This window comes from Triturus cristatus, chromosome 11 (assembly GCF_964204655.1).
Source record: "Triturus cristatus chromosome 11, aTriCri1.1, whole genome shotgun sequence".
In the NCBI taxonomy this organism is placed as follows: Eukaryota; Metazoa; Chordata; class Amphibia; order Caudata; family Salamandridae; genus Triturus; species Triturus cristatus.
In genome coordinates, this window is record NC_140594.1 from 573167075 (window position 1) to 573190823 (window position 23749).

Below are 23749 nucleotides of genomic sequence, written 5' to 3' on the forward strand. Positions count from 1 at the left end.
GGTCCAGCGAAAACATGGCTTGGCAGTTCGGGCTGGACTGTTCCCATGAGGCACAGCGTCAGACTGATTTGCATATGGCCGTGTCTGAACTGGGGTGGCAGAGTGGGCTAAAGAACGGTGATGGATTAAACCCAGATCAGTTGACTGGGGGTGAGTGCTTGCAATGTTCAACACTCCGTCCATCATTTCCTTTGGTTTTGCTTTGTTCGCCATAAGTTGGCAGGGTATGCTCAGACGTGAGTCCCTTGCTCACTTTGCCACTAAATTCAAGCAAGCTTGGCTGAAGACTGCTGAAATGCCAGAAACCGGGCCTAGGAAGCTTGTTTCCGGTCCAGGGAAAACATGGCTTGGCAGCTCGGGCTGGACTGTTCCCATGAGGAACAGGGTCAAACTGATTTGCATATGGCTGTGTCTGAACTGGGGTGGCAGAGTGGGCTAAAGAACGGTGATGGATTAAACCCAGATCAGTTGACTGGGGGTGAGTGCTTGCAATGTTCAACACTCCGTCCATCATTTCCTTTGGTTTTGCTTTGTGGTGAGAAGGAGGGCCACTGCAGTGCGAACTGAAGCCCGTGTAGACCCGCTGCAAGTGCAGATTTTGATGGTATAAGCAAATATTCAAACAAGAACTTTGAAGGCCAAAGTGGACAAAGGTTCCATGAGAACAGAAGTTGAACATGGATTAGTCAGCCCAAAAAATGGTCAAGCGCCATTTGGAAGGGACAGGCAAAGGCCTCCGTTACACCCTCAGCCAATCAAAAGAGAGTCAGGTTCAGGTATACAAACCTAGAGTGGCAGAGACAGGCACTCTTGTGGTGTTTAGTGCAGTAACTCAAATGATCCGGGAGAAGTCGGTGGGAGCCTATGGGAGAGTTCTCTTCTCTTTGTGAAGGGCAGGGCTCCCTGGAATGGGTGTACTCAACAGGTGCCCTTGCTGCATTCATTGTGGTAACACAAACGATCCCGGAGAAGCTGGAGGGAGAGTTCTCTTTTCTTTGTGAAGGGTTGGGCACCATGGAATGGGCCTTGGAAAGCACTGCAGTTTAGCAGCATCTGCTAAGCTCTCACTGGTCCTTGAAAACCCAGGAGAGAGAGTGTAAATCTTGTGCCGGGCATGAATGGATCAACAAGACTTCCACTGCCTCTCTCTACTATCTTGTGAAACCACAGCCAAAGGAACTGGCTTGACAGAATCAGTGGTGAAAGAAAGTCCTGTTGGGCTTGATTCTAGTCTGGCACTGTGATTTGATATGAGTGATGTTGTATAAGTGGGAGGCTCTTGGGCCGCCAGTGAAATAATATTACTTTTATAATTTTTCCACTTATCCGGTGAGGCAGGGGAGGGGGAGATCCATGGGGCCCATGCCTCTGGCTCCAAATTCCTGCTGGGTGCGACTTTCTTTGTGGACAGTGGCAGATGGGGAGTTTGGCTGGGGCAGTACACCTTTCAAACAATAATGCAGGTGTCCTAAGGTGAGTTCAGGGAGGACAGAAACCTTCCACAAAGCAGAAGGACAAAAGCTCACTTGACGGCAATTTTCAGTCTAAGCAGGGACTGTGAAAGCAGGGCCTTGTGATACTTCAGACTTTTTGGGTTTCAAGCTGGAGGAGTCAGAACATATAACAGGGATAACTAGCTTGTGGTGGCCAAGAGTTCAGAGCAGCATCTCTTTTTGATCATTCGAAGTCTGCTCCCTATCATTGTGAAGCAGAATTCACTAAGCTTTAGATTGCTCACTCACTAATAGGGAACGTGAGCTGGGTTTAGCCCATGGTGAGGCAGGATAGTTTTACCCTACTGATGATTTATTGTTGCAATACTGCTCAGTATGAGAGATTCACACTTTTAGTGTATGTGCTTGGTTGAGGAGCCAATGGGGTGAAGCTACTATCTGTGCAATTATGACTGAAGGTCTTTAGGTCAGAGTGCCCCCTAAACTGTAATGAAACTGCAGAATATGGAACATCAGTTGATCTGGGATAGCCGGCTTCTGGGCTGGCGCGTAGAGTCACTTGCTCGGGGACTGGAGTGTGACGGAAGGGGGTGCCTCCATCGCCATTAGTGTACCCTGTGTCCATTAGGCCTGGCCGGTGAACTCCGCTCTGTTTGGGGAGTGTTCTGCACTCCACAAAGCTCGCAGGGTTCCAAAACACTCCGCCCGAGTCTTTTCCGTGCTCGCCAAAGGTAAGTTGCCGAGCACAAGCGGTGAAGATCCAAGCCTAGACCACTTCCCAGTGAGATTTCTCAACGTGGGCAGTCGTGGATGGTCACTACCGCTCACATTGAGAAATTTTCCGTTCATGTTGAGGAAGCTGCCACTTGATTAGAACTTCTACTCAAGTGGCTGTAAGAAGCAGCGCCCTCTTGCACTGTGCGGGATGCCATTCGTGCTGATATTACAGCACGGGAAAAACACCCGGCTCTAAAAATCATTGCGAACGGCGCGAGGTAACTCACTCCGCCACCTGCTGAACTCCGTGTAGCTTGGCGGAGTTTTTTTGTCGCTTCGCGGAGTAAATTGTGTGTTAAAGAGCACATAGCCTCCTTCAGGGTGTCAAAGGCCTTTTGGCATCGTGGCCAGATGGCCTTCTTAGGCTGTTTCTTGGAGGTAAATTCAGTAAGTGGGGCCAAAATGGTCCCATAACCCTTCACAAACCTCCTGTAGTACCTATTCAAGTCAAGGATGGCCCTGACTTGAGTCTGGATTTTGGGAGCCTCCCAGTCCAGAATAGTCTAGATCTTGGGCTGAAGAGTTTGCACTTGGCCTCCACCTACAAGGTGGCCCGAGTACACAACAGATCTCTGTCCTATCTGGCACTTACTGGCCTTGATAGTTAGGCCTGTCTGATGCAGAGCCTATAACACTTCCTTGGGGTGGACCAGGTCATCCTCCCGGGTGGAGCTAAAGACAGCTACTTCATCTAGATATGTTGCACTGAAGTCATCCAACCCTTAGAAGACTATATTCACCTACCTCTGGAAGGTGGCAGGAGCATTTGTTAATCCAAATGGCATCACTCTGAATTGGAAGTGCCCTTCTGGGGTAAAAAATTCTGACTTCTCCTTTGCTCCCTGGGTGAGTCCAATCTGCCAGTACCCTGATGTAAAGTCAAAGGTACTCAAGAATGTGGCTGCACTCAGCTTGGTAATCAATTCAACTGCTCTTGGAATGGGTTGAGCATCGTTTTGATAACCCCTGTAATCCACACAGAATCTCAACTCAGGTTTCTCACCTTTGAAATGCGGTTTGGGGACCAGCACCACTGGACTTGACATGGGGATGTCAGAGCGTCCAATAACCCCAAGCTCTAACGTCTTGCTGACCTCAATCTTAAAGCAAACCTTAACTTGGTCTGACAACCTGGAAATCTTACTTTTTACATCTTGCTTGGCTCCGCAACGAGCTTCGTGGGTTCTGAAGGAAGGTGGTGCCTAGAGCTGAGATGGCTGCAGGAGACACAATCGCCCTTACCCCCAGGGCTTGCCTACTAGAGGTGGTGAAACCCAGAGGAAGGTAGATCCCCTATACGTTTTTACAGTTTGCACTCCTCTTGGCCAAATGGTAGGTGGCTATCGGGGGACTTGGGGTCTCGTGTGCTCACAGGCGCCACTCTGGATCAAGGATGTGCTTGAATTGGGGGTTGCGGAGAAGCAACGCCGGCATCCTCCCGCTTTGATGAGAGAGCTGCTGAGGATGTGGCAACCTAGGGCCTACTATTGGACAGATTTAAAGAACATGGGGAGCCAGATATCTACTCTGACTCAGGAGAAGTGGGGAGTTACACTCGGCATAAGTTGTGTTATGTTGTGTGCTGGAGCTGTGGCTGCCAGGTGTAGCTATGTAGATGCTAGATTAGCTCACAGACTTGGCCTACACTGTACTGTTCACATTGTATTGTCCCTTAATGTTGGGAAATTTTGATGTGTCACGAAGCACTTGTAACTGGCGAGTGCACAGGTCTGAGGTGTTAATTTGGTTGTAATAATAGGAAAAATATTTTAAAAAGAATATTGAACTTAACACTTTAATATGTTATCACTGAATATATACAATTGGATCCACCGTATTTCCTCACTTCTGAAGTCTTTTGGTTTTAAGTGCAAGAAAACGTGTAAATTAAACAAATTTATTTTGGAAGGCATTTTCAGGTGGAGAAACGTCATTTAAAAACCAAAAGGAATGCTCATTGTCCTTCCTGAAAGTAGGAATTCATGGTGTGCAGAACTGGTGCAAGGATTTACCTTTGTAGTCGAAGTGAACATTTGCTCCTTCCAACTGGTATTACTTTTTACTTCTGTCTACTAGTCTGACAAACATTGATTAGGTGGGAGAAATTATGTAAAAGCATTGAAAGCAGATATAAACTGTTGTGGAATAAAAAATACATTCATTTATTTGATATCATCTCGGTAGCAAAAGTATGTCGGAACAGATTTTAAAAACAACGTAAACATTAAAAAAACAAGAAACGAGTAGATTCAGCATTTAAAAAGAATGTTTTTTAAGTAGTTTGAGTGCGTATCTAAATCATGACGGTCAGATTTACTTCTGCGAAGCTAAACTCGCTGAGAGAACTTCATCCCTGACAATAGGAAGAAGGGCTGCCAATCTTTGAATAAATAAACAGACCGCTCGCCAGGGCGCTTTTTGCTCTCCTTGAATGTATCACGCAAAGTACCCCAGGGCAAGAACAAGCGTTTGTGGCCCCTTTTGAGCCCCTGTGAAACTTTAATAGTACAAGCGGTGCAGTTGCTTGTGCAAGCACTTCGGTAATAACATTTATGCCAGGGCAAAATGAATGCCGATGCAATGCCGAGGGGGCGTTCCCTCATTTACATGGGTATGACCCAGTGTAAATGCGGCTGACCGCGGCCCCCGCAGGGGGCCACTAGAGTGGTCGGTCCTCTATATCACCTGGGCACCACACACCTCCCCCCACCCCCTTTTAGGGGCAGGGACTCAGGCAGAGTCCACCCAGCCTGGTCGCGGCACACTATGGAGCGTCACTTCCTGGGCGCCTGGTCTGGGGGAGGGTATATAGGCCTCCCCCACCATCTTAGCGACCTCTTTTGCGTGCCCGACACGCCGTCTCCCACCCTACCGCTTACCCGGCGTGGTTTGTGGTAGGCAGGAGGCAGAGAATGTTTTAATGTGCTCTTTATCATTGCAGGCGGAGTTACAGGGAGATCTGGAAGCAGACGGGTACAGAAGGGCACCATAGGGGGTGCCAGAGCCAAATCCTAGGAGCCTCATGGGAGGGTCCTGGAAAACTGTGTCTGCGCCCCGTTAGTCCTTCGGGCGGTTGTGGGCCTGAACAACCGAGGGTTTGCATTGCTACGCTCCGCCTTGAAAGGGGCGTAAGTAATAAGGTCACCTGATCCGGGGAGAGGATCACCAGTAAGGGCAGCACAGGTGGGATTCGCCCCAGTGCTGCCTGGCTCATCAGGCGGGCAGGCGGTCCAGTTGGTTGCCTGCCCTTGGATCGCCCGTAAGATAACCCACCTATTACATAACAGTGTATGTAATAAACCAGCAGCAACTTTACCCAAACAAGAAATGTGTCATGTGTTTATTTATTTGTATGCATGTTATGTTGGAGGGTTGGGAAGGGATGCCGATGGTGATACTATGAGTGAACGCCTTTGCCAATGCATCCGCACTGTTTTACAGACACAGTGGCAAAGATGCCATCAAGAGTATAACAATTATGCACCACACAGGAGGTGGAGCATAGATTGCGTCACCCCCCATTCCCCCCTCTGAATGCGACCCTTGGAGACGGGCACAGGGTTCTGAGAGATTCCACAGGCATCGGTCCACAGGAGAGCATGTTACACACTGCATCCACCTGTGTGATATCCTGCCCACTCTTGAAAGTGTAGTCTGGTCTCCTTCTGTTAAAAGATGGAGAGGTGGTTTCGAACCATGACTCCATCTTTCACTGATGTGCTCTTTACAGCACAGGCGCAAAATGTCAGAATTCACACTTAAACTTGGGAGAATGCATTTTCTTCTGTGATCAGGGGGGCTTTCCATGTCTGCACTAGATGCACGCAACTGAGGGTGTGCCAGTCACAGAATTGGAAAGGGTACCCAAATTATTAGACAGACCAAGGTTTTATTCTAGTCATACCGGGATAAATAAAGTGAAAGGCCACTGACACTGTTCAGCTCGTCCTGCCTTTTAAGCCCCTGAACAGGAATTAGTGCCAAGGCAAAGACTAGAGATCTGCAAACTCCGTTGAAAAATCCTCTCTAGGGATTCCAACTCCCGAGTCAGGACCGGGCCTAGGTGGAACTCGTGGAGTTTCACTCTGCAGAATTCCAAAAAGTTACAAAAAACACTCTGTGAGGTTCTGCAGAATTCCATGAACCGGCAGAAATAGTCATTTTATGCTGCTCGGTCTGTGATGTAGCACTGGTGCGTTCCGCTTTAGATAATCAGTGCGAACGGCACCACTATGCACATCAAAGGGCGCAGCTTCTCGAGTTGATTTTGCTGCTGCTCGAGTGGATTTTCTACTTGAGCAACAGTTTGCTGACTGTGAACTGTCGCAACTGTCCGCGTTGGAGAAATTTAGCCGGGTGCTCTCTCAGGGTCTGAAAATCGCACTAGGGGATGCCAAAACTCACTTGCTCTTGCCAACTTCCAGTTTTTTGAGCCGTGTAAGAGAAAAAGCTATGCCATTCGGCAGTTGGCAGAATTTGGCCAGAACTCCCCGTTACAACGGTGTGGACAAAAATCTGCTAATTTTGGCGGTGGAGCAGACAATATCGCCCAACTTTAGTCAGGAATAAGGCGCTCAGGAGAATTTAAAAAATGTTTTATGATCATGTGATTCAGTGAAGTTAAATTTACTCAAGGTTGGATTTGAGGAACAGGTAGTTAATTGCATGCATTTCTTTAAAACACATTTTACTAGCTCTGTTGTAATCTGCCTTAACAATGCCTAGTCGGCCCTTGCTCACACTGTAGATATGACAGTTTGGTCACACTTCGAAACCAATTATAGTCCGGACTATAGAGATTAAGAAGATAATTCATGTTTTAGCTGCAATCTTGAAATGACCGGCACAAAGGTGGGCATTTGTTCCCCATAACAACTTAATTTTTGTAGCCAAATCGCTGTTACGGATGTTATGCTATGCCGGTGTGGCATGCCAGAACTTCTGCCACCTATGTTATTCCAGGATATATCCCCTGACACTAAGCAGGGGTTCAACTCCAAAAGCTGCATTATTATTATTCCCCACTCTCTGGGCATTGTCTGCCAGCACTTGTAGTCATTCACAATTTTCTCCATAAAGGACTGCAATGGTTTCAATGGTGTCCCATGCAAAAAAAAGTCCATCAACAGGAATGACATCAGGAGGCTGTACTTAATTGGGTGGCTCTTCCGACACCATTCCTCTTGGTGCCTAGACTGCCAAGAGAGTGACCTCAATGCCATAGTTGGAGGCGGCTGTGCTATGTGGTACACCTCTTTCTACTGTACTCTAAATGTGAAGGTGGGAATTTAAAGCTGGGGTAGGCCATCCTCCATGTTCTATTATCACCCACCTCTAAATAAAGTATTGAGTTTATCTAAACGAAGCAATGATCTGTCTGGATCATCAAACTCAACGGATTTCCATGGGTACCCTAGGACGTAGCCTCTGGTCTATTCTTGCTTTTAATAATCATGTTAGACCTAAGAAGATGTTAGCAGCTAGCCTGGTAATTGCTGAAGGTTGCTTCTTCACAGATCACCTAATAGACATTCAATTAAGGGTGATCAAGCATGGTCTGCAGGGACATGGGAATCAAAAGAGATCTGGCCTCCTGTACCACCATCATTGAGATGTGACAAAACGAATGTACTTATTTAGGAGACCACTCCCCAGATGCTACGGGAAATATCCTGTGAGGACTGAATCTCTCCACAATGAGTTGTAATAATTTTGTTACCATACCTGATACACACGTATCTAGAAGAGAGGGCGACCGCATTCTGAAGTATGCCATAACACCTCCCTAGAGGGTGCTATAGGGGCAAAACCATTCTCGATCCAGCCTTAGGGATCTAATAAATGTCCTATTGTTCACCTAGAGATGGTATTAGTATAGACCTCTTTTTTCTCTTTCCCACCTGCCCACAAGCCCTTTCACCCCACCTTAGGCTCATCATCAGCTCACATCCTACTAGGCAATCAAAAAAGCTTAGGCGCTCTGCAACATTTGGATGTCAGCTCGCGCCAGGATCTCTCTGACCATTTCCAGGAGGGGCCCAGTGAAGAAGCATGCCACCAGACAGGTCGGTGCGGTCCAACCGTCCTGAATACAGGAGCACTTCTGACTCTTGTTACTTGTGCTTTTTGGAGAACAGTACCATGTTGTAATGAGAGTGGAACATACACCTTCATTCATAACTGTAGAATTTCAATGGCGGGCATTATCTGTTAGATGTTCATCTCAGTATTGGTACGGACTGCAGTGGCGGTTTCTCCATTTGGGCGGAGGAGTGTCACCCCCCTGCTGCAAGAGCAGCAGAGGTGAAAAATAAAATGATAATACAATTAGTTTATTAGCATTTTATTTTTCACTGCTGCTCTCAGTCCGAGCCAAGAGTCAGGGTGGGGAGGGCCATTGCAGCAGGGTAGGAGTGCAAATGTCACTTTGACTGGCTGGTTTGCGATGCCCAACCCAACAGGTGTACTTTAAACCTCTCCAACCCAAGCTGTCTTAAACAGCCAGGTAGAGAGAAGGCATAGGCTCCCAGGACCTCAAAGAGCATAGTGCCAGCCCGCTCCAACCAATCCTGGTGCTTCTCTGATGCTGCTTAACGTTATCAGCAGCATCAGAGCAGCGTCTGGAGTGGTAGGGGGAAGTTGGCTGAGGCTCCGGGGCTCACACTGGGACTGCAAAAGAGGAGAACACTGAGGACGTGTAAACATTTATTTAAAATTGTATTATTACTTTTCTGACCCACTGACAGGCACTGTGAGAAACTTGCACGGCCTTCAGCCCCAGAGCTCGCAATCATGGCCCGATATAAATAAAACATGGTTAACGAGCCATGATTGAGAGCTTTGGCAGTGCCGGCTTTAGGGCAGTGCGACTGGTGAGGGAAGTGTGGCTCAATTATTAGAGCGGCAGACCCTGATGCAGAGGTCTAGCCCGGGACCAGGGTTCAATTCCCTGCCTCGGCGGGTCTTGGGCTCAAAAATTCCACGGACCTGATAATTCTCGCCTCGGTGCCATTCCAATCATGGAGTCCCACTCTGCAACTCTGGGCAATAGCTTGCTTAATCTCCACAACGGCCCCCACAACGCTAAGGATGCCTGGCCTCCACCTTGGGGGTGCCCAGGAGTGGACGCCTCACAGGGAAAGCCAGGATGGGTTCCACAGCGGTATTCGTACAAGCGCCTTGAGACCCTTGCGGGTGAGTAGTGTGCTATACAAGTATCAATTTACATTTACTGGTGCAGCCGCACTGGGTGCTGACCTCTGGAAGGGGGCGCTGTGACCTCAGGGGGGTGCTGTGTTTAGTAATATTTTATGATAGGAGAGATAAGGGACAATTTTGCAGGTGGTACTGAGAGAATTCGAGAAGGCGGTCATGGGATATGGGGGCGTCAAAAGTGATTGTCGCACCAGGCACCACCAGCGCTAAAGCCAGCCCTGAGCTTTGGCATCGCGCCCAAAGGCTTTGTTGGTGTTTCACAGCGCCTGTCACTGAGTTAAAACATTTTCTTCGCTCTGGTGCCCCTCCACTTCTAAATACCACCGCCGCCACAGGTATGGATATTATAATTCGCTTTCATTCTTCCCCCTCTCACATTGGCCACTCTATCCAGCATACGTTTCAGTTTAAATGCTGACTTGTCCACACTACAAAAATGAATTCACAACTGGGGCAGATTCACACAGACCGGCAGCAAATGCTCCCTCAGGGTGTGCCTGCCTACCTGCTGCCACAGGAAGACAGTATCAACATTTCATACACAGAAAGAATTGTGAGGGGCAAAAAGAAAAATTTATTCTTATAAATTAATTGACCAACATGGATCGAGGTCATTATTGTATCATACATTATAGTGTGATAATTGGTAGAATGAAGAGTGCTGTATTTGATGTAATACAGTTTTTCTCCATGCCATGTGTGCAATACACATACGTCTTTTGAGGAAGTATACTGGTGTAATAGGTATATACTGATGTGTTTTGTTACCTTATATTTCACTGTGACTTATACTGTGATACTTGATGGACATCAATGAAATTTACTTAAAGAATATTGCAAAATGTTTTTTTTTTACTGTGGTACCTGATGGAAGTCAATGTAATTAATGTAAAAAACATTCTTAAAGGAAACTTTTTGAGATGTGTGAATTTTTTTATCAGGTATATTATTATCTGAATACCATATATTTGTTTAAATAGCAGAGACCTTTTTGTTTTTCAACTATGTTCTTAGTCTTTTTAGCTCTCCTGTGTCGTGCCTGTACATGTTGCATAGCCTACACAACAACAAGGCCATCTACAGGTGTTAATATGTTAAACTGCCTTTCAAAAACAGGTAGTGGAAAGAAACGATCTAGAGCAATACATTTACTTTTAAATATTGAGAATGGGTACTTCTCTGATGCCCAAATGTACATATATGTGTGTTTATGGGATTTCTGTAGCATGAACCTAGCCAAAAGACAGTGGAGAACTGTACTTGGTCAACGGCAAGCTTAAAGTCAACTAGTAATAGGAGAGTAAGCAGAGTTGTGGACGGTTAATGAATTATGGTGTACTGTTCTTACTGTTAGTTTTCAACTGTTTCCTAAATTGGAGCAGCCTTGGTGGGTACCTGGTTGTTGTTCCAGATCGTGGGTGCATAGATGTAAAAGGCCTATTGTTTATATTTTTTTATTTTTTACACTTCTTTGTTTGCATTTCGATGACGTCCTGGTTTCGGGCATGCCTATAACCAATAGAGATGATAAGATTGTCTGCAACACAAGCAGGGGTACTGTTTGTGATGGCTGATGAAGAGAAATCCATATCCAAGACCCCACAGCAGCTAGCTGTCTGCTTGCAATATTTGTCAAATAATATGGGTCTGAGAGGGCAACTGCTTTGGAGCAAAATAAGATGATCTGTTGTTGTACTGCCATTTTGGGTCAAATTCTTGGTGGCATTTGAAAATGATGCACAAATATTTACATTTGTGTGGGGCTTAACAGGAAGACAATTCAGACACCTTCTGGCCCCAGTGATATCAGGGCAGATTTACTATTCTTTCACACAACCCAGGAGAGCAAAGTTAGGGGCATATTCAATAAAGTTTTGCATCGCCCTTCCGCAACGCAAGGTAATGCAAAGGCAACGTAAAACCTAGATTAGATTTACCAAGCCATGCAAGGCCACGTTGCGTGGCCCTGCTGTGCTTGGTAAATCTAGAGTAACACACAGCAGGTAATGTCGCTGCCTTGCGTTACTCTGTCCTAGGAAAGCTTTCCATGGGTGAAGAGTGGGTCTTCCCATGCATCCGCCCATGGATTTTGGCACATTCCCAGATTTACCATAAGCAATACACCTGGGAATGCGTCAAAATTCTTCGCCTTCGCAGGGGAGACGTAACGAGGAGAAATATCTTCATTTCTCCTCAGGTTTTCCTCTTTCTATGTGTGCTGCATTCTGCAGCACACATATAAGGAGATAACCTCATAGAATTGTTTTTTGTCCAGGAAGCTGGCTTTTCCTGCACAAAGACAATTCTGCCAGCAGACATGGTGCAAGGGTGCCCACATCTGCACTAGGCAGCCAAAAGTGTGCCAGGGCAAGGACAGAGCAGGAATGCCTGATATCTTGATAGATATGGCGCATTACTGCCCTCTCTCTTTCACGCAACGTAGCGCAGCAAGGTATCTTGCTGCATTGAATGAAAAATGATAAATATGCTCCAAAGTTTCTGCACTGCGCTACGTGAAAGGAAGAGAGCCGAAATGCTCCATATTTACAAAGATTTGGAGCATTACTGCTCTCTCCTTCCGCTAGCAGACTCTGTGCTGCCTAGCGCCAATGGAGGCCCCCTTGCACCGGAGTTCAAAGGTGCCTGCATTACAGGCAGGATTGTTTTTGTGCAGGCACAGTCACCTACCCGCATGAAAACAATCCTTGGAGGCAGAATGCAGCACGTGTGGAAAGGGGAAATAACAAGAAGAAATATAGATATTTCTCCTCATTACTCCTCACTGGGAAAAGCGAGCATTCCAACGCATTCCCAGGTTTAATAGCTTTAGTGAATCTCTGAATGCATCAAAATCCATGGGTAGATGCATGGGAATGCCCATGCTCCACCCATGGAATGCATCCTGGTGGTTCAAGTTGAATTACAACGTAATACAGAAGAAGCAGCTGCGTTGCGATACATTTCTTTGTGAAGCCACACAAGGCCACGCAAATCAGGCCTTGTGTGGCTTTGCAAATTCTGAATAAGCCTTTGTGTTGCCCTGCTACACCTTGTGTGACACAAGAGCGACGCAAAGGCTTAGTAAATGTAGGCTGCCGTCTTTAATTCTTAGCCCTACATTCAAAAGTATCTCATATTTTTTGCCATTTCTTTTTTTTTTTTTTTTTTTTTTTAAAGATTTTATTGTGCATAAAAAGGGTTACAAACACGGGCCTACAACCACCAGGGCCGGCCGCTAGTAGTCGAAGTGTTCCAGCATATCAGAAAATAATGACTGGCCCACAGGGGCTCCGCACTATCACAGTAGATCCGACTGCACATAAGGGAAATCAGAATACACACTTTTAATATAAATAACAACAAAAAAGAAAAATACAAAAATACAACAAACAAGGCGAAACGACTTATGAAGGGCGGCGAACACCAGCCGGGGGAGTCAACACACCGACCACCCGAGGGCGGTCAATAAAAGAAGACCTGAGAGGGAGGGGGGGGCCACGAGAGAACCAAATCTGTACTCCAAAGTACGAGATGCACAAGGAACCCTCAAGGATCAGGGGGACGAGGCAACCCCGGACGTATCCACCAAAGGGGGAGCACAGATAGACCCACGATACGTGTTCCACTGCCCCCAAATTTTACCCCAAGCCCCTGGTTTACCACGAGCCACATACACCGTTTTCTCCCTGAACATGCACCAGTCCATGTTCTCCTTCCAGACGGACACGGTGGGAGGCCGCTGGGAACCCCAAAGCTGTGCAATATCTCTCTTTGCAATCATGTTCCCCAAGGCCGCCCACCGAGCCTGAGCCGCATTGCAGTCATTGGGCTCCCATACATTCAGCACACAACGACGCACCTCCGGCAGCAGAGCGACCCCGGTGACTCGTCTCATAATATCATGCACCCGGCGCCAGTATTCCGCCACCTCGCGGCATTCCCATAGGATATGGAGAAAGGTAGCACTGAGCCACGCTTACAGAGTCCGTCGTCTGAAAACCCCATCGAGACCAGGCGGGGGCCCGTCACATATACACGATGGAGAATCTTAAGCTGGACCAGGCGGAGACGGGCCGGGATGGCCACCTCCTTAGGGGATGACAGTGCAGTCTGCCAGTCCTCATCGTCCAGCTCCACCCCATCTCCCGTCCATGCCTCCCGAAGACGCACCAAGAGGTCAGCCCGATTGTTTATCAGTTTTTTGTAAATCAGGGAGATAGTACTGTCGGGGACGTGACCATCGAGTATGCGGTCCTCGAGAGGCGAAGAAGAAGGGACCGTGGTCCCCTCCCCAAAGACCGAAAGCAGGGCGTGCCGAACCTGTGCATAACGGAAGAACTCTCTGTCACTAAGCTCATACTCGCGCTGAAGCGCCGCGAAGGATTTAACCGCACCTTTAACCCACAGGTCCCCCACTCTGCTGATGCCGATCGTATCCCAGCGCTCGAAGCCTTTCGTTGTCCAGAGGCTTCCCAAGCGGTCTGAGTCGAATAGAGGAGTGGCGCACGTTAAGCGCTCACTCCAGCCCATCGCAACGTTAGCCGCCTTCCATACACGGACCGCAATCCTGGTAGGGCCCGTAAGGGCCCTACCAGCAGACCGCGAGTAAAGCGCTCTGCTATAGTTACCGCCGGGGAGCAGGAATTTATCCATCTCATATGCCGGGTTCGAACCAGGAGCGTACGTAGCATGATTAATGGCAGACAGCTGGGAGGCCCAATAGTACCGTCTAATATCAGGAAGCGCGATGCCCCCGTCATACCAGGAAAGAGTCAGCTTGGCCAAAGCGATACGCGATCGCCCGTCCCAAACCAGTCTCCTCTGCAAACTCTCCACCTCCCTAAAGTAGGCCGCAGGAATGACATCGAAGGAGTTCTGGAGTGCATAAAGGAATCTGGGAAGGGACATCATTTTAAACAGCGCCGCGCGACCAAGCGGAGACAAGGGCAGCTTACACCACCGAGCCGTATCTGCCCTCAAACGCCGGAGTGGAGACAGGAGATTCTGCTCATAGCGGACCGCCGGATCCAACGAAACGTACACCCCCAGGTATTTAAAGCCGGACTGAGATATTTGGAGCGGAAGCCGAGGCGGCAAGAGAGGAAGACCACCAGAGATAGGGTACACACAAGATTTGGACCAGTTGATTATCAGACCCGAGTTTTTCCCGAAGGAAGTAAGGACATCAAAGAGAACATTGAGCGACTTCCGCGGTGAGGTGAGATACAAGAGAATATCATCCGCGTACAATGAAACCCGATCCTCGAAGCCCGGGGCCCACCGGAGCCCTCTAATCGAGGGCTCCCAACGGAGCCAGGCAGCGAGCGGTTCCAGGGCAAGAGCAAAGAGCAGCGGGGACAACGGGCACCCCTGCCTAGTTCCCCTCCCGAGAGCGAAAGGCCGAGAAACCCGCCCATTGACAACCACCTGAGCCATTGGTCCAGCATAAAGGAGCTTCACCCAGCCAAGGAACCCCTCCCCAAAACCAAACTTCGCCAAGACGGCCCAAAGAAATGGCCATTCAATGGTATCAAAGGCCATCGTGGCGTCTAGGGAAACCAATATGGCCGGTTCAGCAAAGTACTCAGCCCTAGCGAGGACGCCGTGCAGAAGCCGTAAGTTGAGAGCGGTATTACGATGTGGGATGAAGCCACATTGATCCGGATGTATCAAGTCACATATAACGCTCAGCAAGCGATTGACGAGGACCTTAGCAAGGATTTTGGGTTCGGCATTCAGCAGGGAAATAGGCCTATAGGAGGCACAGCGGTCACGTGGCTTACCCTCCTTGGGAATCACCACTATAGTAGCCAGACGCTGGTCGTCAGGAAGGGAACCCCTCTCGAGCGATTCCTGAAACATATGACGGAGGAAAGGCGCGATTTTATCCGGGCGCAACTTATATAGTTCAATCGGCAGACCGTTGGGGCCCATAGCCTTGCCCGAGCGGAGGGAGCGAATCGCAGTAGCTATCTCTTCGACAGACAAAGGGGCATCCATCAGCTCGCGGTCCTCGACGGATAAGCCGGGCAGGGCAATATCCCGAAGCAGAAGACGAGAGTCGTCCTCATCTCTATCAGACACCGGGGAGTACACTGCACGGAGGTGGTCAGCAAAACACTCAACAATCTCACCAGGCTCAGTCACACACACTCCATCCGACCCCCGAAGCTCCGGGACCACACGATTCACTCTCTCCTTCTTGTCCAACCAGGCAATCAGCTTACCCGCCTTGTCTCCGGCGTCATACAACCTACCCTGCTGCTCCCTATACATAGTCTTGGCAGCATCAGTGACGAGAGACTTATATTCAAACTGCTTCAGGCTGAGGGCATGCAGCCCATCCGGGGTGACACCCGCCTCCAAGGCTGCCTCCAGCCCCGATATTTCAGTCTCCAGCGTCACAACCGCCTCTCTCTTAACCCTCTTGGCCTCCACTATCTGGGACAGGGCATGCCCGCGGAGCACTGCTTTGAAAGCTTCCCACCGGGATACCGAGGACAACACCGACCCCTCATTCTCAGAAAAATATTGATCAATCGACTTAATCAGGCTATCACGGATCTTGGGGTCTCACAGGTACCAAGGGTTAATAGGAGCGATCCGCCCAGCGGACCGCGACCCGGTGTCAAAAAGCAACCACAGTGGGGAATGATCAGAAATACCCCTGGCCAGGTGTTTGACCTCTCGAATCCGAGTAGCCTGGGCCGCGGGCATAAGGAAATAATCCAGTCTGGAGAGACTCCCATGGGTCCCAGAGTGAAAGGTGTACTGACACTGGGTCGGATGCATTAACCTCCAACAGTCCACCAGACCGAAGGTCTCCAGGAGCCCGCCCAGCCACGCCTGGGCAGCAGGGAGGGCCCTGGGCGGATGACGGTCCAGGTCACCCGAGACAACCGAATTAAAGTCCCCACCCATAAGCAAAAGACTGTCAGGAAGCCCAAGCAACATACGACCCAAGTCTGAGAAGGTGGAGTTCTGGAGGCCCGGGGGAACATAGACCGAGATCAAAGAAAGGGACTGCCCCTCCCACCTCCCAGTCAGAGCCACATAGCGCCCTCTATCGTCTGGGTCCACCCTGGTGATTTCCAACGGAAGTGAAGCTCGCAAGAGAATGCCCACCCCTCTCGAACCAGTGGTGAAACCAGAGTGGGCCACAAGTCGATATCCCCCCCTGTTCATAGCCCGACAAACATTGCCAACCAGATGCGTCTCCTGTAAGAACACCACATCAGGAGTCAGACGACGCAGATATTGCAGCACAACACCCCGTTTGATACGGTCCCCCAATCCATTGACGTTCCAAGACATCAATCTCAACCCGTCCCCCCCCCATCCCCTCCAGTAGATCAAGGGCCCCCTAGCAAAGAGCTCAACACCCAAGGATGAACCATAGCCAATACTTCGCCTTGAAAACAAAAAACACAAATGCAAACAACCCCACCCACCCACCAACCCCCCCCCCCAACAAAACCCACCCTGCACCCCTGCGGTCCAAAAAACCACCCCAACTTGCAGTGTGCCTGTCGCCCTACAAACCCCATTCTACGAAAAGACCCCGGAGGAGGGAAGGGACCCGTCCCCGCCCGCTCCCCACACACAACATAATGAAACAAAATGCACAAAAGAAGTAGAACCCAGCCGAACAGTACAACCTGGCATAGTCCGGGACCATAAGTCACTCCACAGGAGACCCGCCACCCTCGGTACCGGCCGAGGGCCCAGTCCGGTCACCCCGGTCCGGCAGCGAATCCAGCCAGTCACTCACAGTCGCAGGAGAGTCAAAAAAGGTAGTCCGATCTTCATGTTCCACTCGGAGCCTTGCAGGATAAAGCATAGAGTACTTGAGACCGAGGTCCCGGAGACGCCGCTTCACCCCCTGGAAGCCCATCCGCTGTTTCTGGACAAGTTGGGTGAAGTCCGGGAAAAAGTTAATGGACGAATTCTCATGTCGGACCGGGCCATGGACCCGTGAGGCCTGCAGAATCGCGTCTCGGTCTCTGTAGTGGAAAAGTCTCGCAACGATAGGCCTCGGGGGGGCACCCGGTCGCGGCCGGCCACCCGGGACTCGATGGGCCCGCTCCACAGCGAAAAACTTACTCAGGCCAGCTGGAGCAAGATGTTCAAGGATGAGCTCCTCGACCAGGAGATCAACCGGGCGGTTATCGGAGGTCTCCGGAACACCTATGACGCGGATGTTATTGCGGCGGGCCCGTCCCTCGAAGTCTTCCAGCCGCGGGGCCATCAGATCATTGGCCGACTTGAGATCGCCGAGAGTGGCCTGCAGGTCCGACACGTCCGTACCAAGGGAGGACGTCCGCACATCCAGCGATTGAACCCTCTCGTTGGTCTTAGAGAGATCCGCCCGGATTAGCGTAATGTCAATGGCCACTGTGTCGATTTTACGGGCCAAGGCCTCGTACTGCGTAGCGATGGTCTCTCTGATGCCCTTAATGGCGCCCATGATGTCCTGCAGGGACAGATCCGGAGAAACGGACGGGCCACCACTGGTGTCCTCCGGGGGGACATTGGCCGTCCCGGGGGATCCTTTACCCTGAGTGTAGCGGTCCATGTTGTTCGTCTGGACCGGTCCCCCACGTAGGGATGTTTTGGTCTTACGCCTCTCGGGGTCTCCCTTGCCTCCCATGAGAACCTCGATCGCCGAAGGGGACCACCGAGGAAGCGTCGAGGTGGCACAGTCCAGGCAGACGCGTGTCGCACCACAGGCCGCAATATGGCGGAGCGAAGGGACCACCGTCAATGAGCACACTGGCAGCAGACGAAGCCACCGGCATCAAGCGAAGGCAAAATGAAAGCCCAGTCGCACCAAGCAAGTCCACAGTCCAGCCCCTCAAAGACCAAAAGTGAAACCGAAAGTGATGTGACGGCCACTGGCACAGCCCCGCCGCCGTTGTTGTTCAACTACGCCCCGGCTCCACAGATCACCCTCGCATCGGGCACAGCCGTCGGGTGGGCCTCAAAAGTTCAAACCGCCATAACTACGGATTGCCAGGTCCGATTTGATTTCCGAAAGGAGTTAAGTGTTCAGCCAGCATTCGTCTCCCAGATTCCATCAACCAAGTCAGGATAGAGTCAGGATAAATTCCGAGGAGCAGCGAGGGTCCGGGGAGCCCTGTGCTCACGCGACCATCTTGGATGCGCGCTAGGCTCCTCCCTGCCATTTCTAATTTTGACCTAATGACTTGCTGCTCATGATAATGAGAACATAGCTTAAAAAGAAACCCCCCAAAATGTTATATTTCCCTTTTACAGAATGCAGTTCTCCAATGCAGAGGGACATGTGTTTGGAGTGGTAAGGGAGCATTGAAGGAGGCAATGAACAGGTACTGTCTCTAGCTTTGTAGGCCTATACCCTACAATAAATAAAGTTTTTTTACGTGAAACAGCTGCAAAAAAATATAGAATTTGAAATTTGTTAACTGGAAAATGGAGAGTGGGTTGTTTTTGTTACACCTGTGGCATGCCCTCGTTATCCTATGCACATAATATAGCATCTGAAGTGCTGTTGAATCAATGCCATTTTTATGTGAGGACCTCACCTGGATTTAATCGTGCCTTTTTAAAAAATACACGCAGACAATTGCTGTTGGAAAGTTTTACTTCCTGGCAGTAGTACGTCCTTTATGTGCATGAGGCGAACTGAATTGCTCAATTACTAATCTTCATTACATAGGGGCGTATGTACAAGGAAATGGTGTGGCCCTGTGCCAAATATTTCCGCGCCACGCTGCGTCATTTAAAAACACAGGGAGGTGCTTTATTTACAAGAATACAGCGCAAATTATAGCGGTACTCCGCACAACAGGAAATCGGTAGCCACTATATTATTTCTACGATAGGTAATACCGCGAAATTTCTACCATAGCCACGAAATGAGAAATGTATGGTGACTATCATATCGCACTTGCTTTGGACGACGTCAAAATAATTAAAATTTGGAATGTGGCTATATTATTCCTCTCAACCTAGAAGTTCACCCGAATCTAATGGGCAGATAGGACGTTTTGGACTAGGACGACATGGTCATAAACATTAACTTGGCTTTTTCGTGGAAATCAGGAATGCCCTGAAGAAGTTCTCTGTCGAGAACGAAACGCGTTGGCTGTTTGTTTTCTAAAAACAAGAAGATTTCAAATCAGTAATAAAGATGGACAACTAAACATTTGATGGACTTACTGTGGACCTTTTGAATATACTGATTAATAGTGGTGCAATCACAATACAAGTTTTTTTGCTCTTTCAACCCTGTGTATCAGGGTGGTTCCTCTGGACAGTAGGCGCCTTTGAGAGTTTGCACACAGAAGGTTCTTTGTTCTTGGTGACAGTAATTTTCTGGTTTAATTTTTGTAATTGGTGCCTTTTGCTTAGTTGGTCCACTGTCCAGCTCTGTTTAAATAAGAATACAGCGCACCCCTCCTATATGGTTTCACTCTTAAAAGAGACACTCCAGATAGAGGAATCAGAAGAGGACTTGAGGAAGGACATCCATTGGATTCATAGGGACCCTTTCAGAAGAATCCCTAACAGGACAAAGCCCTGGAAAATTCGTATAAACTTCCAAACCTACTGTTTGAAGGAAAAGATTCTTAATATCGCCCTTAAGGCTAAATCTTTGAAGGCCAGAGATTTTTCATTTGAAATACGCTCCAATCTCACCTGAGCTACCCTAGACAGACAATGGGAGCTGGGAAGGAAGCTGGACGATTTAAGAAAGCTCGATGCTGTGGCCCAACTTAAATTCCCAGCAATCTTGAAAATTATGTATAAAAATAAAATGCATAATGTCAGATCACTATCAGAGGCGGAAGTGCTTTTGGAAAGTTTTGGGAAAGGCGATATATAGTTGACGAGCCTGTCTTGGGCACACATCCAGGGCACTTACTGATGGGAGCACTGTGGGCGGTCTCCGTTAGCAGGTTAGTTAAATATACACCTGGGTCCTTTGGCTCTCAAAACAGAGTAAGTGGGAAAACTACATAAATTACATAAAGACACTCATGGAGACAATTTGTCAGTGGAGGTCAATAGTCAGTCTTAATTTTCACCTTAAATCTTTCTTTTTCTTTATCTTTTCACAAGGGACAGTGTGGGTCGCCCCGGGGTGCAGTAACTGGACACTCATTGGTCCAGGTAAATGGGGGGTGGGGCGTTCTCCTGGGAGGGGTTGGTAGTAGGGGGGGTGTTGGGTGCACAGGGTGCACGGGGAGGGGAGCATTGGGGTAAAAACAAAACATTTCCTCATTCACCTTATTGTCTGGTCAGACTGCCCTAATTTTGTTACCAGTGTTCTGGTCTGGTGCTGGTTCTCTTTGCTACCTGATCTGATTCACAGATCTCGCATCTAAACCTCCATGATAATGATTCAGCTCTTGTCATGGAATGTTAATGGCCTGCGCGTGAAAGCCGGAAGGGTAAAAATTTAACAATATATAAGAGGTTCTCCCGCACAGGTCATTTTCCTTCAGGAAACTCACCTTCTCAAGGAAAAGATTACCGAGATATTTAAAAATCAGAAATGGCTGGACCGTTTGATCTGCTCTAACCAGAGTGCCAACATTAGGGACGTAACTATTTTAATTAAAAAACAAGCAAAAGCCTGTATTTTAGATTCTTTGGTTGAACCATGTGGTAGGTGGGTCATCTTGAAGGTGATTATTTCGGGATTTTTGGTCACCTTAGTAGGCTATTATGGCCCTAACCAGTATGACCCCTCTTCTCTCAAATTTTTTTTTCGAACGTATTGGATTGCCCAGATCCGGAAATTATGGCTGGGGATTTTAACATTGTATTGAATCCCAAATTGGATAAGTCGGCAAACAGCAGAGCCAGGGTGCCTTCTAGATCCCAAATGTATCTCCAATCTATGATGGCACAGACTGGACTTTGTGACATTTGGAGAGACAGATCTGGTCATCAATTAGGAGTCTCATATTATAATAGTAAATATGGCCACAAGTCGAGAATCGACTACTTCTTGGTTAGTCACAGTCTGAGGGGTAAAGTTAAGGACATCGGCTATTTGACTCCGCAACTGTCTGACTATTCAGGGGTATGCATGGATTTGGTTCTGGTAGATGGTCAGCATCCCAGAGTTTGGACGTTTGATTCGAACTTTACTTCTCGAAAGTGAAGAGATGAAGTACTTATCCCAAGATACTGAGTGCTTTTTGGATGTTAATATAGGATCGGCCGTAACCTCTGTGGTTTGGGATTCCTTAAAAGTCTTCTTAGGGGGTATGATAACGAGCAGGGTAAGCTCTAGGAACAGAAAATATAGAGAAGAGGTGGCAGACAAGGAAGGAGAGATGAAGGCAGTTGAGTTGGGCCTGATAAGGGGGGTTGACTCTGAGAAACAGCAGGAAAAATTGGATAAACTAAGAGAATTAAAAGATCAGCTAAATACTATTCTCCAGACTATGGTTACTAGTAGATGGGAGGTGAGTAAGCTTGCCCATTTTGAGTATAGCGAAGGCGCGGGCAAGTTGTTGGCGTGGAAGGCTAAGTCAGACAGAATGCGTAACCTGATTAAACAAATTGACAACACGTCTGGGGGTACTGCCCTGTCCACAGATGAGGAGATAGGGGGTGCCTTCTTTGACTTCTTCCAGGATTTGTATCAAGAAGATAGGGTGGTCGATAAAACCGAGGCAATGGAGTGGCTGTGTGGGAGCACGCTCTCCCTCCTGAATTCATTCCAGCAAGAGGAGCTAGAGCAGGACATCTCACAAGAAGAGGTAAAAAAGGCCATTCTTGCTTGCAAGGGGGGGGGGGGAGTTGCTGGGCCGGATGGGCTGCCAATAGAACTTTATAGATCTTTTGGAGAGGTAGTAGTTCCCATTTTGGCACTGCTTTTCAATGAGATCCTATCTGAAGGCACAAAGTTGCCAGCCTCGTGGGGGGAGGCCACCATCACTTTAAAAGCAGGGAAGAACCCAGCATGTTTTGGGTCCTACAGACCCATCTTGCTGTTGAACATGGATTATAAAATTTTCGCCAGGATTCTGGCGGGTAGGTTGGGATCCATTGCGGGTGACTTGCTCCACTCCGATCAAAAAGGTTTTGTTAAGGGTAGGAAATTATTTGACCTCACCTATGACTTCATCGGTGCAATAGACCTGGCCACAACTCATTCGCGCCCCCTTGCAGCAATGACATTGGATGCCACTAAGGCCTTCGACAGGGTCAATTGGGTATATTTGTCGGCAGTCTTGGAGAAATTTAATCTGGGTGTGAAGTTCCGCCGAGCCATTCAGCTGAATTATCAAGACCCTTCAACTAGACTGCTGGTTAATGGCAATTTGACCAAACCCTTTAAAATCACCAGGGGTACTAGACAGGGCTGCCCTCTTTCTCCTCTCCTCTTCGACCTGTATATTGAGCCAATTGCCCAGCGGTTAAGAGAGGAGACGAACATTTTGCCGTTTAAACATGGGGTTTGGGAGAGGAAGGTGGCCCTGTATGCCAACGGCATTTTGATCCTCTCCTTAGACCTCTCTACCACCTTTCCAGCTGTTATAAAACAGGCACAAGACTTTGGGCAGATATCCGGATATGAGATAAATGCTGAGAAAACAGAGGTCATGACTTGGAACTTAGGGGAGTGTCAGCATCAGACCAAATGTGAAATGAGGTATTTGGGGGTCAGGATAGTTCAGGATATCGATAAGCTGTCAGGCACCAATCTCCCCATTGTTTCAAGGGAGTGTCTAAAACTTATGAAGTCCTGGGTTAATCTCCCTCTAACTCTTCTCGGCAGGATTAACTTGGTAAAGATGGTAGTGCTCCTAAAAATCACCTTCCTCTTCAATGTCATCCCATTACACTTCGACAGGCTATAGTTAAGCTCCAGCAGGCTATTAACTTTGTTTGGGCGTATAGGGGCACCAGGATTGCCTGGAAGAAGTTGAGACGCAGGATGGAGAAGGGAGGACTTGCACTGCCAGATTTGCAGTACTATGCTTGGGCCTTCCAACTATCGCACTCCAGGATACTCTTAAAAACTCCAGAGAGTAGTGGGGTGGGGGCCATGTTTTCTGCAACGTTAAGGGGTGTGGGTCTATCTCAGGAGGGCTTCTTGTTTAAATTTGGAGAACTGAAATTCTTTAAGAAGATTAAGTTAAAAGTCCTGCAGGGAATGGCTAGAACATGGGCTAGTATCAAACGGCTGACCAGTCCTAACTACTTTTCGAGTCTGGCCCCCCTATGGGACTCTCCAGGTGTACCAGAGTGTCTGAAGGATGGTCTAGCATTACCACTCAGAATCGGTGAGCTAAAGGTGT

General features: G+C 48.5%; 1 pseudogene; it reads left to right on the plus strand.

The window, feature by feature from the left end:
* The first annotated feature begins 1076 nt into the window (after nucleotides 1-1076).
* Nucleotides 1077-2162, plus strand: LOC146785106 (28S ribosomal RNA; annotated as a pseudogene).
* The last annotated feature ends 21587 nt before the right edge of the window (nucleotides 2163-23749 follow it).